The 14,856-nt window shown below is 42.4% G+C and overlaps 1 protein-coding gene across 1 annotated transcript in view; it reads right to left on the minus strand.

Moving 5' to 3' along the window:
- PAPSS1 (3'-phosphoadenosine 5'-phosphosulfate synthase 1) overlaps window positions 1–14,856 on the minus strand; it is an 85,931-nt gene that overhangs the window by 17,046 nt on the left and 54,029 nt on the right. The gene's annotated exons all lie outside the window — the stretch shown is intronic.

Here is a 14,856-nt window from a genome sequence, read left to right on the forward strand (position 1 = left end):
CTATTATTCTGTAAAACATTCCCTGGCAATCCCAACTGAATTGCTCCCTAACCAGTGTTTCTAAATAAAATCCACTTGCTCGATGAAAAAGATGACACACTGCTTGGAAGATGGTCGCTAAAAACCAGTAAGAGCTGCCTGTTCATCTCTCCAGCAGACTGAGGTCAGGATGCATAATTTACCTCTTTGTGCCCAGCGGCTCGCAAGATGCTTGGAACACTCAATGTACGCCGAACAAGTACAAGGTGATGTCTAAAGTCTTTCTATAAAGCCTTCCAAGAACCGGTAGAGAGCCAGGCTAACTACAAATGACTTTTTCTGCTTTACTTGCATGTGTGTGCCAAATAACAAATAGCTTTGCCACTTTTTGTTCTGATTGTAAAAGCAATTTAATTCATATTTGGCAAATACTGCTGGATGCCCACACGTGACTGATATCCCTTTGCCCTGATCTCCCCGTTCCATGAGGACGCGAAGGGCAGGCCCACCCTGCCCCCGCCCACTTCCCCATCTTCCTCACCACACTGCCACACAGGGTGCAGGTGATGGGCCCTCACAGAAAGCTTGCTGGAGGTTTTCTGAAAAGCTTTTCTTCCCTAATAGAATTCTCAATTCTCGTTTCTCTGAAATGCCTTAACTTCACCTTTATTTTGGCTGGAAAACAGAGTTCTAAATTACCAGGCTTACTTCTGAAATTTTTTGCTTGTCTTTCTTAATGGTGTTTATCCACTGCTTCCAGTTCCCATCGCTCCTGAGAAGTCAGGCATCATTTCCATTCTCTCCCCAGTGTTCCCTCTTCATCTCTCCCTCCCTCCACCACTCTGCATTTAAGGTTCCTCTTTACATCATGCATTTTCAGCAGACTGACTACTATGTGCCTAAGTATGGTTTTCTTTGAATTTGTTTTTCTAAGATTGTAGACTTCTTGAATTTTTAGGTGAATGCTTTTCACCAATTTCAGAAAACTTTCAACCACCATTTTCTCAAAACCTTTCTCTGCCTACATCATCTCTCTCCTCCTTTCATTATTCCAATTATACACGTGCTAGATGGCTTAATACTGTCTACAGTCACTGAGGCTCTGCCTTTTCCCCATCAATTTTTTTCCAAATAATTTCTATTAACCTAACTTCTAGCTCACTGACCTTTTCTACCACCAACTCTAGTCTAGTTTTAAGTCTATCCAATAAGTGTTTTCATTTCAGGCACTATACTTTTTTTAGTCCTTGACTTTGCACTTGATTTTTCTTAGTTTCCATTTTCTTTTTTCTGAGATTCCCCATCCATAGACCATATTTTCCTTTAAAAAGCTTTAAATGCTTTTATTTGCTAAGTCTAACACTGGCGTCAGCTCAAGGTATATTTCTAGTGGCAGCTTTTACTCTGCATTGTAAGTCACATTTTCCTGTTTCTTCACACTTCCAGTAACCTGTGCTGTAGGCTGGAGTTGTGCGCGACTGCTCTCTGGAGTCTCAGTTGTGTTTTTTTTCTTCAGAGCGTTGAGCTTCATACTAGCAGACAGGTAACGACTGGCACCTCTTCTTATCTTTCTGAGGCGTGGCTGTGAACCTTGTTGGGCAGGCCCGGTCTAGCTTTTTATGCCAACTATCAACTCCAAATTTACCCTGCAGTACTTGACATATTGGATTGGACTCCTAAAGTATCTGTCTTTCAACAGCAAGTATAATGGTTCGCTTTATCAATAGAGGACATCATAGGGACACTGGAGGAGGAGGAAAGGGGTGTCGCTGGTACCTGTGTTCCGGATTAAGTGGTGGCATTCTGGTCCAAGAGCACACCCAAAGTACATAACCCTTCACAACCTTAGAGCACGAGCCTGAACCCGGAGACCACCTCGCAGCAGCCCTCCAAATGCAGATGCCTGTGCACCCAAGGGCCCCACCAGCGGGGGCTCCCTGACTCCTCCTTTCTGTTGCCCATCTGCAGAGCTCAGCCTAAGCTCACTGCCCAGAGGACTGTTTCCTGCACCCCTTTCAGCTCAGGTATCACACACTGTGTGCCTCTCTGGCAGCAAGAGGGCTCCCAGGCACCCCGAGCCATTGTGGGCATCAGTCTGTCCGCCTCAGTTAGCCTGTGCACCAGAGGGCTGTTTTCTGCTTTTTGGCTCCTGTGAACCAGTGGTGGTCCAGGCAATCCACTGAATTTCTCCACCTTCCCCTGGGATGAAACCATGCCTTTTCCAGTGAGGTCCAGAGCCCACCCTCAGGGGGTGATCCCTTTTACAAGTTTGTCCTTCCTTTGGTAATCTCCCTCAACCCTAGGGTACCCATTAGAGTTCATGTCACATTTTTACAGTTACTTTCCTATTAAAGTTTAGTAACTCTTTAAACTGCCTGTATTAAAAGTCTGTGTGATTTCCACCTCCTATTGGGACCCAGACAAATCCACTGTCCAGGGTAAAGGGAGGTCCCTACTCTCAAGGCATGTTTTCCTGGTGCCTCAGCTCTATGCCTAGGATGTTACCGAGTTCTCTCCACGTGAGCTGGGCTGGAATGTCATCTTCCAACACTATGTAACCCAACCTCTAGCATCCTCACTCCAGCCACTTTCCATCAGTCCTTGCAGAGTCTTGTCCAAGTGCTCTGCAGCTCTCAGCTGCTCCAGCAGGCCCCCAATCCAGTCTCTGCCTCCCCAGCTCAACGGACCACCGTGTTCCACCCAGATTCCCACAGTCTGTGCTGTGGTCAGGAAATTACCCCCAGGCACAGAACCAGGGTAAACACAGGGTTCACTGTGAGTGCTTCCCATCTCTTGGGATTTCATTCCTGTGCACTGCCTGTTGTCCAATGCTCCAAACAGGTGTTTCACATACTTAATCAATTTTATAGTTGTTTTCAGCAAGAGGGCAAGTCCCGTATCCATTACTCCATCATGGCCAGAAGTGAAAGTCTACATATATTTTGAAAGTGAAAGGAAAAGCCTTTTTGTAGACAAACCAGGCATGGATTTTGAGAGACAATGATGATTCCAAGGTTTCAGAAGGAACTGTGATTAACTGAGCGGGGAAGCTAACGATAAAGCAGATGTGGAGGGGTAAACGGAGGCAATTAACATCTCAGACATGTTAAACTTGAGCTGTAGTTTAGACACTCACGGTGCTTGGATAATGGGTTTGGAGTTCAGAAAAGATGTAAATTACAGATAGATGTCCCAGCATCATCAGCATCAAGGTATCTAAAGCAGGGAGCTGGGTGAGACCACCATAGGGACTTACATGGGTGGGCAGAGAGGAAAGGAAAAGTGGGGACTGAGATGTAAAGAAATTAAGAGATCTGATTGTTTCCTTAAGAAAGAAAAGACGAGCCAAAAACTATGCAATTTTAAGACTTCAACTATCAAATCACTTCCCCAAAAAGTTATCCCAGTTGAACTACTTGTGGATTATTTGGCACTGACAGTGTGAGAATGTAAACTGATATAACCACTTTGAAAAAAAGTTGCATTACCATTTCAAGTTGGATATGTGCGTTTCACTGGACTCAGAAACTCCACTTCTGGGAGACACTCCTGCACACATGCATGAGACACACCCCCCAAAATTACAGTAGTAGCTCCATTCACAACAGCAAAGAGTAATATAAAACAAAACAGAACACATGCAGCAAAAGTATGAACATTGCGTATGAGAAAAACATAAATTATGGTATATTCTAATAATGAACTACATCATACATGTGAAATGGCTCAAGTACAGCGACATGCACAATGACATGGGAGAATTTTAGTAACATAAGGGCACCCCTAAGTGCAGTAACATAGCAACAGAAAATCAAGTCTCCAAAGACTATATAAAGTATTAGACCCTTTTAATAAAGTTGGAAAATAAAGCTAATATCACATAATATGTACATGTGATGAAAATGTGTATCTATATGTGTAAAGGTAAGAAAATAAAAAATACAAAATTCAAGACTGTGATCACCTGGAGCTGGAGGAAAACAGCAGGAGAGTAATTTGAAACCATGGTGTTTCTAGGACTTAAGCCACAGGCTCACAAAGAAAAAAGCTGGCTCAGCAAACAAGCTGCTCTGTTTCCAGTGGCAGCCACAAAGACCTTCCGTGGGTTCCGTAGAGGCACGGTCAGCAACAAGGCAGATATTTACGTGCACAGTGATCACTTGCTTAAATATTACACTCTCTTACTCTGCTTATGTGAATGCCAACTGGTATAAAATTTCTGAAAGGCATGTCGATAAATGTCAAAAACCTAAGCAATACTAATTCCAGATGGGACTGGTAGGAGAACCTGGGAGAGCAAGTCATGCTTCTCAAGTCGGAGGTAATTCACAGCTGTTCACTCAATAACATATCTAGAAGCAATGAAAATTTACAACATCAGCTTATGGACCCAGGACGACAGTGCACCATGTGCCACAAATTACGATTATTCTAATTCTGAGCATCCGAAGTCCATGCAAGACTGTTTACAAAGCAATATTAATTTATACTCTCACCACATTTTACTTTTTCAAAGTAAATGGTGGAAAACTTTATTAAAGTTCCCATTTCCCAACAAAAATGAAGTAGATAGGGGGCCCACGCATCATTTAAAATAAACCTAAAAAAAGAAAGCACATTTCTTAAAATGCAACTCAAATGATTACCTAATCTGGTTCATAGAGTTCCTAACTCACACTGTTTAAATGTGTTTCAAATTACACAAACCACGAGATTTTGTATTCATCACACAAGCTGGAAGACAATTAAAGGATGTCTAAACTTTACCAAAAAATTCATAAGACCTAATATTTCCACAACACTCTGACTATATTTTTAAAGTTTTACTTAAAATGTTTTATTTTTTCCTTTCCTTTTGTGTCTTAACTAAACTAAACTAAACATCCTTGCCTCAAACTTGAATACACCTCTTTAACAGGAAAGACTTTTTGTGAGTGATGATTTCTTCACTAAGGAAAACTATTCATTGTCTGAAAAAGATAATATGCCCCCTAAAAGATCATTGTTAAAAACAAAAAGTGAGGTCCGGCAGCCATACCGCAGAGGAGCCAGCGCCCGCACCGCTCAGATCTCCCAGCTGAACACTGGAGACAGCTTTTGATGGTTTAGGGACTCTTTCATTTGACCCCAGAATGAGAAGAAGAGAGAGAGAGAGAAACAAAGAAAAATCACCCATCAGCTGCCTCCTGAACTGTGTGCAAGCCCCAACGAGGGATCAGATCAGCAGCCTAGGGCCCTGTGCCGCTACCATAGCAACGGGACTGGACGCCGCGGAGTCAGGTAAGGGAGCCCGGACACTCAAGGCCCCTGTGACGGGCCTGGGTGCTGGAGGAGTCGGCTACAGGAGCTGGGACACTCAGCAGTGGTAGGTGACCAGCGCAGGGAGCAGCGAGAGGACCAGCGTGAGAGTAGGTGGAGACGGAGAACATCAAGATACCTGAAGGAGTCTGCACCACTGAACATCACAGGTATCATATCACAGAAGTTCACACCATAAACCCAGGGAGTCAGAACAGATCAATTTTAGAAGCTGAGACTACCAAGAAGAGTCTCAAACAATGGGAAGACAAAGAAACAATCCCCAAATGAAAGAAAAAGCAGAAACTTCAGAAAGAATGTTAGATGAAATAGAGGCTAATCAACTATCAGATAGTGAATTCAAAGCACTGGTTATTATGAAGTTCAAAGAGCTCACAACGAGCTATCAGAAACTACAGGGGAACTACAATGATCTCTTTGCAAACTACATCACCATGAAAAAGGAAATAGAAAATATCAGCAAGAGACAAGAGGAAATGAAGACTACAATTTCTGAATTGAAGAACACAGTAGAAAGTTTCAAAAGTAGGATAGATGAGGCAGAGGATCAGATTAGCGAGTTGGAGGACAAAGTAGAAAGCATCTCACAGAAAAAGCAAGAAAATGAAAGAGGCTCAGAAAGAATGAAGAGGGATTAAGAGAAATGCAAGACAATATGAAACGTAATAATATCCGAATAATAGAAATACCAGAAGGAGAAGAAGAAGAACAAGGGATAGAAAACATATTTGAAAGAGTAATGAGAGAAAATTTCCCTAATTTGATGAGAGAAAAAGTCACACAAATCCAGGAATCACAGAGAGTCCCAATCAAGAGGAACCCAAGGAGGCCCACTTCAAGACACATCATCATCAAAATGGCAAAATTCCAAGACAAAGAGAGAATCTTAAAGGCAGCAAGGGAGAAAAAAGAAGTAACATACAAGGGAGCCCCAATAAGGTTAGCTACTGACTTCTCAATGGAAACACTCCAAGCAAGAAGAGAATGGCAAGAAATATGTCAAGTAATGAGAACCAGAGGCCTACAACTGAGGATACTTTACCCAGCAAGGCTCTCAATCAAGATAGAAGGCCAAATAAAGAGCTTCCAAGACAAAAGAAGTCTAAAAGAGTACACCTCCACCAAACCAGCTCTGCAAGAAATACTAAAAGGACTGCTTTAAGGAAAGGAAGGAAAAGAGGGAGACAGAGAGGGACACAGGTACAAAAATGGCAATGAATAAGTACCTATCAATAATAACCTTAAACGTAAATGGATTAAATGCTCCAATCAAAAGACACAGAATAGCTGAATGGATAAGAAAGCATGACCCACACATATGCTGCCTACAAGAGACCCACCTCAGGACAAAAGACCTTCACAGACTAAAAGTGAAAGGCTGGAAACAAGTTTTCCAAGCAAGCAAACAAGAAAAAAAAGCTGGGGTAGCAATTCTCATATCAGACAAAATAGACTTCAAAAAAAGGGCCATAAGGAGAGACCCAGAAGGTCACTTCATTATACTCAAGGGAAGAATCCACCAAGAAGACATTAACATTGTAAATATATATATGCACCAAACACAGGGGCACCCAAAATATTAAGAAAATCTTAGAGGACTTCAAGAAAGATATAGACAGCAACACAATTATAGTAGGGGATTTTAACACCCCACTATCAAAAATGGACAGATCTTCCAAACAAAATATCAACAAAGATATTGAGGCATTAAACAACACCCTAGATGAAATGGACTTGTAAAATCTAATGTCTATAAATTACATTAGTTATTTCAGTTCTCAAGATACTATATAAGCTAAAAGGACATAAGATATCAGACTATACAGACCTCAATAATTACTTTCAAAACAGATCAACAGATCTAAAATGTTTTTGTGGTGCTGACCCCAAACTGCTTATCCCCAAATCTGAAATCCACCATTTTCCAGTTTTATTGATATAATTAACATATAACAAACGCTCTGTAAACTTATGGCATTAAAATGTGATGATTTGATATGTGTGTGTGTATTATGATTACCACAATAAGATTAGTTAACATACCCATCTGAAATTCAAAAACTTCCAAAACCTAGTTTTTAAACTAATTTAGTAGCAAACCATGATCAAAACTGATGAAGTTATTTATGGGTTTTACTGATCCTACTTAGTATGAAAAATCATTCACTCTGCTATAGAAATTTCTATGTTCTGTATGTCCCGGACCCACTGGCAGAATTAAGTAATACATGACCCCAAAGATTTTGGATAACAGACTGTGAATCTGTGTCACACTATTTCACAAAAATGAATAAAATAAGTGAGTAGAAGACAAAATTATCAAGGGCCCAAGAGTGGGTCAAAAGTTACCATGAAAACTTGGGAGTCTGCGGCTCCCATAATTAGGCTCAGATCTCAAGAAACAATATCCCTTTAGGTGACCAGAACTTTTGCAAGTGTTTATAGGGAGCAACAGATTTATATCTTAAGAGACATTCTATTTTCTGCTCCACACAGATACTAGAGAAAAGCTGGATTAATTAAATGGATATATTGGTACCCAGTGGCAACACAGTAGTCCCCTCCTTATCTGCGGCTTTCACTTCCATGGTTTCAGTTACTTGTGGTCAACCAGGATCTGAAAATGTTAAATGGAAACTTCCAGAAATAAATACTTTGGCATTTTCTATTACATTCTGACTAGCATGAAGAAACCTCATCCTCTCCCACTCCGTCCCACCAAGGACATAAATCCCTTAGCCATTTAGTGGCTGGCTCTATTGGAATCACAGTGTGGTGCTCGAGTAACAAAGTAAAATTACATATTTTATTAATGATGGCTGCAAAATATGTGTAGTGATGCTGGCAAATCGGATATGTCAAACAGAAGGTGATTCCTTTAAGTGGAAAGGCATGTATGTACAAGAAAAAGCATTATATACATAGAGGGCTCAGTACTATTCATGGTTTCAGGCATCCACTGGGAGCCCTGGAACATATACCCCAAGGATGACGGGGGCTGGTCCCTTACCCTACTGTCTGTTTCCACCACCCCTGTTTAAGGGTGTGTGCTCACTTCCGCAGAATCAGTCTCTATTAGGGAGCCACTTATCTGTGCACAATTCCTTTCATGACAAGGAATTCCTACCCCAATACTGTGTTTTCTCCAAAATTCAACTGGCAATTCTCATTTGAACGTTTTAAACCAGGGTCCAGCTGTTAGCTGTACATATCCACATTCCAAAATACATCTTATTTTCATGTAACAGGTCTTAGGAAGCATTATTTGTCCTTTGGTATTCGGTGAGAGGGGACAAACACAACTTCTACAGTCAGTGTCTCAAAAGAATATAAATGCACATGTGTCACACCTTTTCAGCATTAGAAAAGCAACCCTCTGTCCGCATGCTGCCCCACCCACCCAATTCCTAAAATGGAATTTAGGAGTCCAGCCATTAAATCCTTACAGACTAGAAAGCCAGGGACATCCTGTTGATAACCAAACAGCCTGGACAGCTGCTCATTGTTCTGAAAAGCATTTGTGCTGGGGAAACAAATCTGGTACCAATGCCTTCTAAATGACCCACAGAAAATGATTAAAGGAAGAGTCATTGTTTTTATTTTATTATTATTAGTTGGCAAATAAGCATTACCGGCAGACTTCTTCCTGATGTCACTGGAAAAGCTACAAAAATGAGTGTGTTATTTTTTTAATTACAAAAAAAAATTCACTTAAGGCTGTGAATAAGCCAAATAAGTCAAACAAGTGAGGCACTTGAGAAAAAGAAATGGACAGTTTTTATAAACCACTCAATCTCAGAGTTTAAATCCTGCCAGGTCATAAACATTATTATACTTAATGGTTTAAAATACGAGGAGGTTTACCAGAATTTCTAAAGTTTGTCTTTGTAAGTTCAGAAATTAAATAATGCCTTTTGCTTGTGTATCAGATCTGATCTGATCTTCCTGATAAGAACCGCACCCCTAAGCTCATGGCCGACCCTCCAGAGACAGACAGCTACAACTGTAAGGTGCCTTTATACCTTTATAGCAAACCTGGGAGCTCTGGGTGGGCACCTAACTTCTTTCCCCTTCCACTGACCACCAAGGCACAGACCCCTTTGAGGCTTGGAAACAGCAAGGAGCACTGGGGAGAAGACCACACATCCTGAGTTCCAGACCCACCTCTGCATCCTGCTGGTTGTAGGATCTGACGCAGACCCTCTCCTCGACCAGACAGACTCTACTCAGGCTCTCTGAAGCCCTGTAAGCCTCGACCTGCAGTGTGCAGCCCTGCAGGCTCTATCCTGCCCAGCTGTGGCAAGAGTCTTGCTAAGTCAGTTTATTGGGAATTCCCCATCCTCCATTTCTGATCCAATTCTTCACCCCCAGCCATCCCCCCGAGTGATACTTGCTCAGACTGGCCGCTTTCAGCAAGAAGCCCTGCTAGGTCTGTTTAACCAGAATCATCCCTTGACTTATTTCTGACATTTCCGCTTACTAGTTTTCCATCCGTACCGCACCCCTCCTTGGCCATAATTACCCCCAGTTGTCTGCCCACGCCATATTCAGAATCAAGCCCAGCTCCAGCCTGCGGTCTCTTTTCCTCTAGTAATTACAACAGTTCCTGAGTAAAATCTTTTACCATTCTAACTACTGCCCCGCTCTGATTTTCTCGGACAGACCACAATGAATTGGCCTCTCTAAGCCTCACTAACCTCAGCTGTAAATGGAATGAAGCCTCTCTCACTGAGTTGCTGTGAGGATGAGGGCATATAATGTATGCGAAGCATCTGTTCCATGCATGACACGTACACAGGCACTCGAAACCTAGTTATTTTCATTTTCCTTTCATTATGTACTGTTGATTTCCATATTTTTTTATATACTAACCAACACCAAAGGACATTCCAAGTCAGAGGGTGTCTGCTCTGACAAGTAGTTTGTTAGGGAGGAGGCCATTCCAGGCTCTCTGTCATAACCCAAATGCTAGGACTTCACCCTGGTTGACAGGCAGCGATGAGGTGCAGGCAGCTCCTTTGACGTGCGACGGGATCCTAGGATGGCTGAGAACTTGCAGCAAAGTACTTTGTTATTGTTTTTAAGGTGGCTGATGATATCGCCATGTACTAACAGGAGCTAGCTGGTGTTAAAGGATTTACATTATCCCATCCACTTCCCACAGCAACAAAAACACAGTGAGCTCTTACTAATACCATGAGGCAGCCATCATAAGAGTAGAAAAAGCATCAGTACAGGCACAGCTCGTTTTACTGCACTTTTCTTCACTATGTTGCGCAGACATCATGTGGTGTTTTTTTTTACTAATTGAATGTCTGTGACCACCCTGGTGTGAACAAGTCTCAGTGTCATCTTCCAACTTCTTGGAGGCCAAGATGACAGCATCTTTAGTAATAAAATACTTTCTAATTAAGGAATGTACATGTTTTAGACTATTGCACATTTAATAAACTACAGTATAGCATAAACATAACTTTTATATGCACCAGGGAACAAAAAATCTATGTGATGCGCTTTACCGAGACACTAACTTGCAGAACTCTGTAACTGAACCAGCGACACCTCTGAGGTACGCCGTCCCGGTGACATAAAGAATATCATTACCCACAACTCTAGGCTATGATCATCAAAAAATAAGTGAACACCACTGGACAGAGATCCCGCCTCTAACGAATGTCAGCCAGGGCCATCCTCACTCTCCATCCTGGACACCTGCAGGATAGCTGAAGAATTTGTTTCCAGGCTCTTTTCAAAAAACACATGACCACGTATTTTTTAAATGTTTTACTATTATATAGTAAGATAAAAAATATTCTGTGGGAGTTAAATACACGGCTCTGGGGCCAGACTACTCTGTGACCCTCAACAACTTTTTAACTATCTCAGTTTCCTCACCTTTAAATTGAGAAAAGCAATAGCACCTCCCCTCAGTGCTGCTGTTCTGAGGGTTAAGGTGGCCAATTCATGTAAAGCACCTGAAATATTGCCTGACAAATCCAGTAAGAGCACAATAAAAATGGGCTATTATTATATCCCACCTCTCAATGATCTTACCTAAATACAACCCATTTACAATGCTCCATTTCCTCGTCAGTGAAACCAGGTCAATAAAAACATTTCTGAGGTTGGTTCAGAAATAGCAAAACTATTTCAAAATGTTTGGCTAAATAAACAGTCAGGGCTAAAGCATCAAGCAGCTAAAATGATAAAATACAGGTGAAGAAACACACTGCTCATGGAAGTGTAAGATAGTCACCCCCTGGAAAACTGACAGACAGCATCTAATAAGGGACAGCAGCCCTGGCCCATGGGGCCCTGCTGGCTGGAGTGTTGTCCCACAACCAAAAGGTTGTGGGTTCAATTCCCAATCACAGTACATGCTTGGGTAGCGGGTTCGATCCCCAGTCCAGGTGCATTCAATTCCCGGTCCGGGTGCAAACAGGAGAAAACCAGTCCAATGTTCCTCTCTCATATCAATGTTTCTCTCTCTCCCTTCCTCTCTCTTTAAAAAAAAAAGCAATGAAAAAAAAGTTGTTGGGTGAGGAAAATCAGTCATGCTGAGCAAATGCACGCCTCAGGACCCAGCAATTCCACTCCCAGGCTCACCAACAGAAATGTTCACGAAAAGGTAAGCACTAATACCTTCACACCAGCACTATTCTTAGCAGCAAAAAGCTGGAAACCGCCGGGAAACCTAACAACAGGCTGGACGCCATCACACGTGGAACACTCCACGGTACTGAGGACTAACCTGCATGCAACTAACTCCACACAACAATAAAGGCAAGTTTCACAAACCAAATGTAAAGTGAAAGAAGTCAGACACGCGAGAGTATGTAATTCCAGTTGTAACAAGCCTTACAGCAGGCAGCACTGGATGCCGTGAGGTGACGCTCGGGTCCCCTGCGGCCAGGAGTGCTGCCCGCACACGCCCAGCAGCTGTCACCCTCCTTAGGAACTGCCTCTAAAAGAGCAGCATGCCCCGCCCCCAGGTGGCCAGTCACCAGTCAACACAGGGCAGAAATGCCTATTTCCTGTGCAACGTGCAACATCTCCGAAGGCCCTCCCAGAACTCCACGCGGGATCAACTAGGCTTCCATGAGACTTCATGGCAAGTCAGCTCCTCCCTCTGCCCCATCCTGCTCCCTTCCCATTCCTTCCCTCCCACAAACACTGACCCCAAGAGCTCTCCCTAAGGAATTTCCTGAACCCTGATCTCGCTGAGTCTGCTTCCCACAGTATCCAAACCACAACCCAACAAACTGTATTCATGATGTGAGAAGGGAGGATAGTGAAAACTACTGCGGGGAGGGCAGGGAATGAATGGGAGAGAAAGAAGAGCTTTCTGGGGTGTGTAACAGTCTTTGAAAAAAACTTTGGGCCCTGGCTGGCAAGGCTCAGTGGATTGAGCATGGGCCTGTGAACCACATGATCCAGGTTCAATTCCCAGTCAGGGCACATGCCTGTGTTGCGGGCCAGTTCCCAGCAGGGGACTCACAAGAGGCAAGCACACACTGATGTTTCTCTCCTTCTCTCCCTCTCTAAAGATAAATAAATAAAATCTTTAAAAAAAAAAAAACTTTGGGTGCTGGTTGTATGACTATGATCAAATGGGAAAAATCCATTGTATTGCATACCTATGAAGTGTGTGCTTTCTCTGATGGTCATTATACTTCAATATGAAGTGAAAAGAAAATGAAACAAAACAGAAAATGATCAGAATGGGACAGAACCTTAGAAAACTTTCAGTCCCACGTCCTGCACATCCCTTCAATAACCAACTACTGGGCACTTCACACAGCCCGGAGAAGTCCAGCCCAAGGTCCGGACCCAGCTGGGGGCACACGGGGCCCACACCGGGCCCACACCCTGACCTCCTGACAACGGTCAGACCATGCTGTCCTGGGCAACAGCGGGGTCGGGGTGAGGCCTCCTGAAACCAGCTGGCCAGCGAGTCGTCAGCTTTGCCTTGCACAGAGGAAGACTAAGATAAGCCGAAACAGAAGCACCCCACAGGAACCTTTAGGTATCTCCACTTTTGAATCTTCCTTTAGAAACATGCCCTGCTGTGAAATCGGAAGACAAAAATCTTTCTAATGTAGACAAAACAGCATGTATGACCCTTTGTGATGTCCTCTCAAGAAAAGATACTTATTTATTACAGCTGGCTGTATTTATCATCTATCTATTCCCCCATTTCACCTTTTAAGAAGCAGTTTTTAGTTTATGTAGTTAATAAAATGTCCTATCTCTTCCCCTTTTAGATAAGAGAATAAGAAATACAAAGAGGACCAAATATGCCCTAAACGGGGAAGGTACATTGCTTCACTCTCCTATCTGACCCGTAATAAGGTTATGATCACACATCCATCCACTCCTGACACTAGACTCACTTGGATCATGTTCCCATTGAGAACCATTCATCCTATAATTGTGGAGAACTTCAGACCAAACGAATCCCTGTAGATGACGATGATGATGATGATGATAGAGACAGCCCCAAAGGAGAGGGTGAGAAATTATTATAACAAAATAGCTACTTCATTTCCAAAACAATTTTGTTCCTCTTCGAGATGTAAAAGCTAAAGGTCACAGTAGTTTCTAGAAACTCAGAGGTCTATCACTACCCAATTCTTAGGAACATTTTACACCAACCAAGAAGGAAGAGTATGAGGAATGTAAACTGCATTACTTTGGAGGGATCCAAGAGAAGAGTTAAATACATTTTAATCTTTCAGCTTCTTATGACTGTGGTTTTTTTATGTGTTTTTCTTGGAAAAAGGTATCAAAGTATACAACCCCACAACTAACCTCCAATAAAAATTTTTAGGACTGACCCCAGTGAATAGCCAAACATGCTTGGATTCCCTTTAAGTTGTTTGTTTGTTTGTTTGTTTGTTTTATTTTGGGTTTTGGTTTGGTGTGGTTTTTTTTTTAGGAAGACATCATAGAGTATATTCAGCAAAGGTATTTAATCATTTCAAAAAGGGTTTGCCTCCCAGATCAATGTAACTAAGTAAGTTCATGCCCTTCAAAGTGGAGATGACGAAGCATCGATACTGGCATGCTTTCCATTCTTTACCTTGGAACACTGAGTAAGAAGCTCCCTAGAAATTTCTCACACTATTTTTTAGGTCTTTCACCGATTTATTCATTCATTCGACAAATATTTTTGAAAGCCTACTCTGTCTTAAAGCAAAACTTAATGAAAGTCCTCTTTATACACAGTTTTGAAAAGATCACAAACTATCTGTTCTGACCCCTAAGCAGAACTCGAGAACCCTCACTCACCCAATTCCAAGGAGCAATTTTACTTCCTGACTCTACTATGCTCTGAAAAGATGAGGAATATCCCCTGAATGTCTTTAAGATAACATCATTTTCTTCCTCCTGAAATACCTGTGGCCTCTCCTAAATTCAGAAGAAAAAATCAGACCATATGTGCTTCCTGGGAGGAGTGACTTCAGACTTTGCGAAGGGATAAGATCAGTGCTGTCAGAGCTGTGTCTGTAATGTGACCAACGGCCACAAGAGGCGCCTGTGTCACACCTTCCCAAG

The sequence above is a fragment of the Artibeus jamaicensis genome, unplaced genomic scaffold (genome assembly GCF_021234435.1).
Source record: "Artibeus jamaicensis isolate MK-2021 breed Jamaican fruit bat unplaced genomic scaffold, CSHL_Jam_final scaffold_3222, whole genome shotgun sequence".
Taxonomy (NCBI): Eukaryota; Metazoa; Chordata; class Mammalia; order Chiroptera; family Phyllostomidae; genus Artibeus; species Artibeus jamaicensis.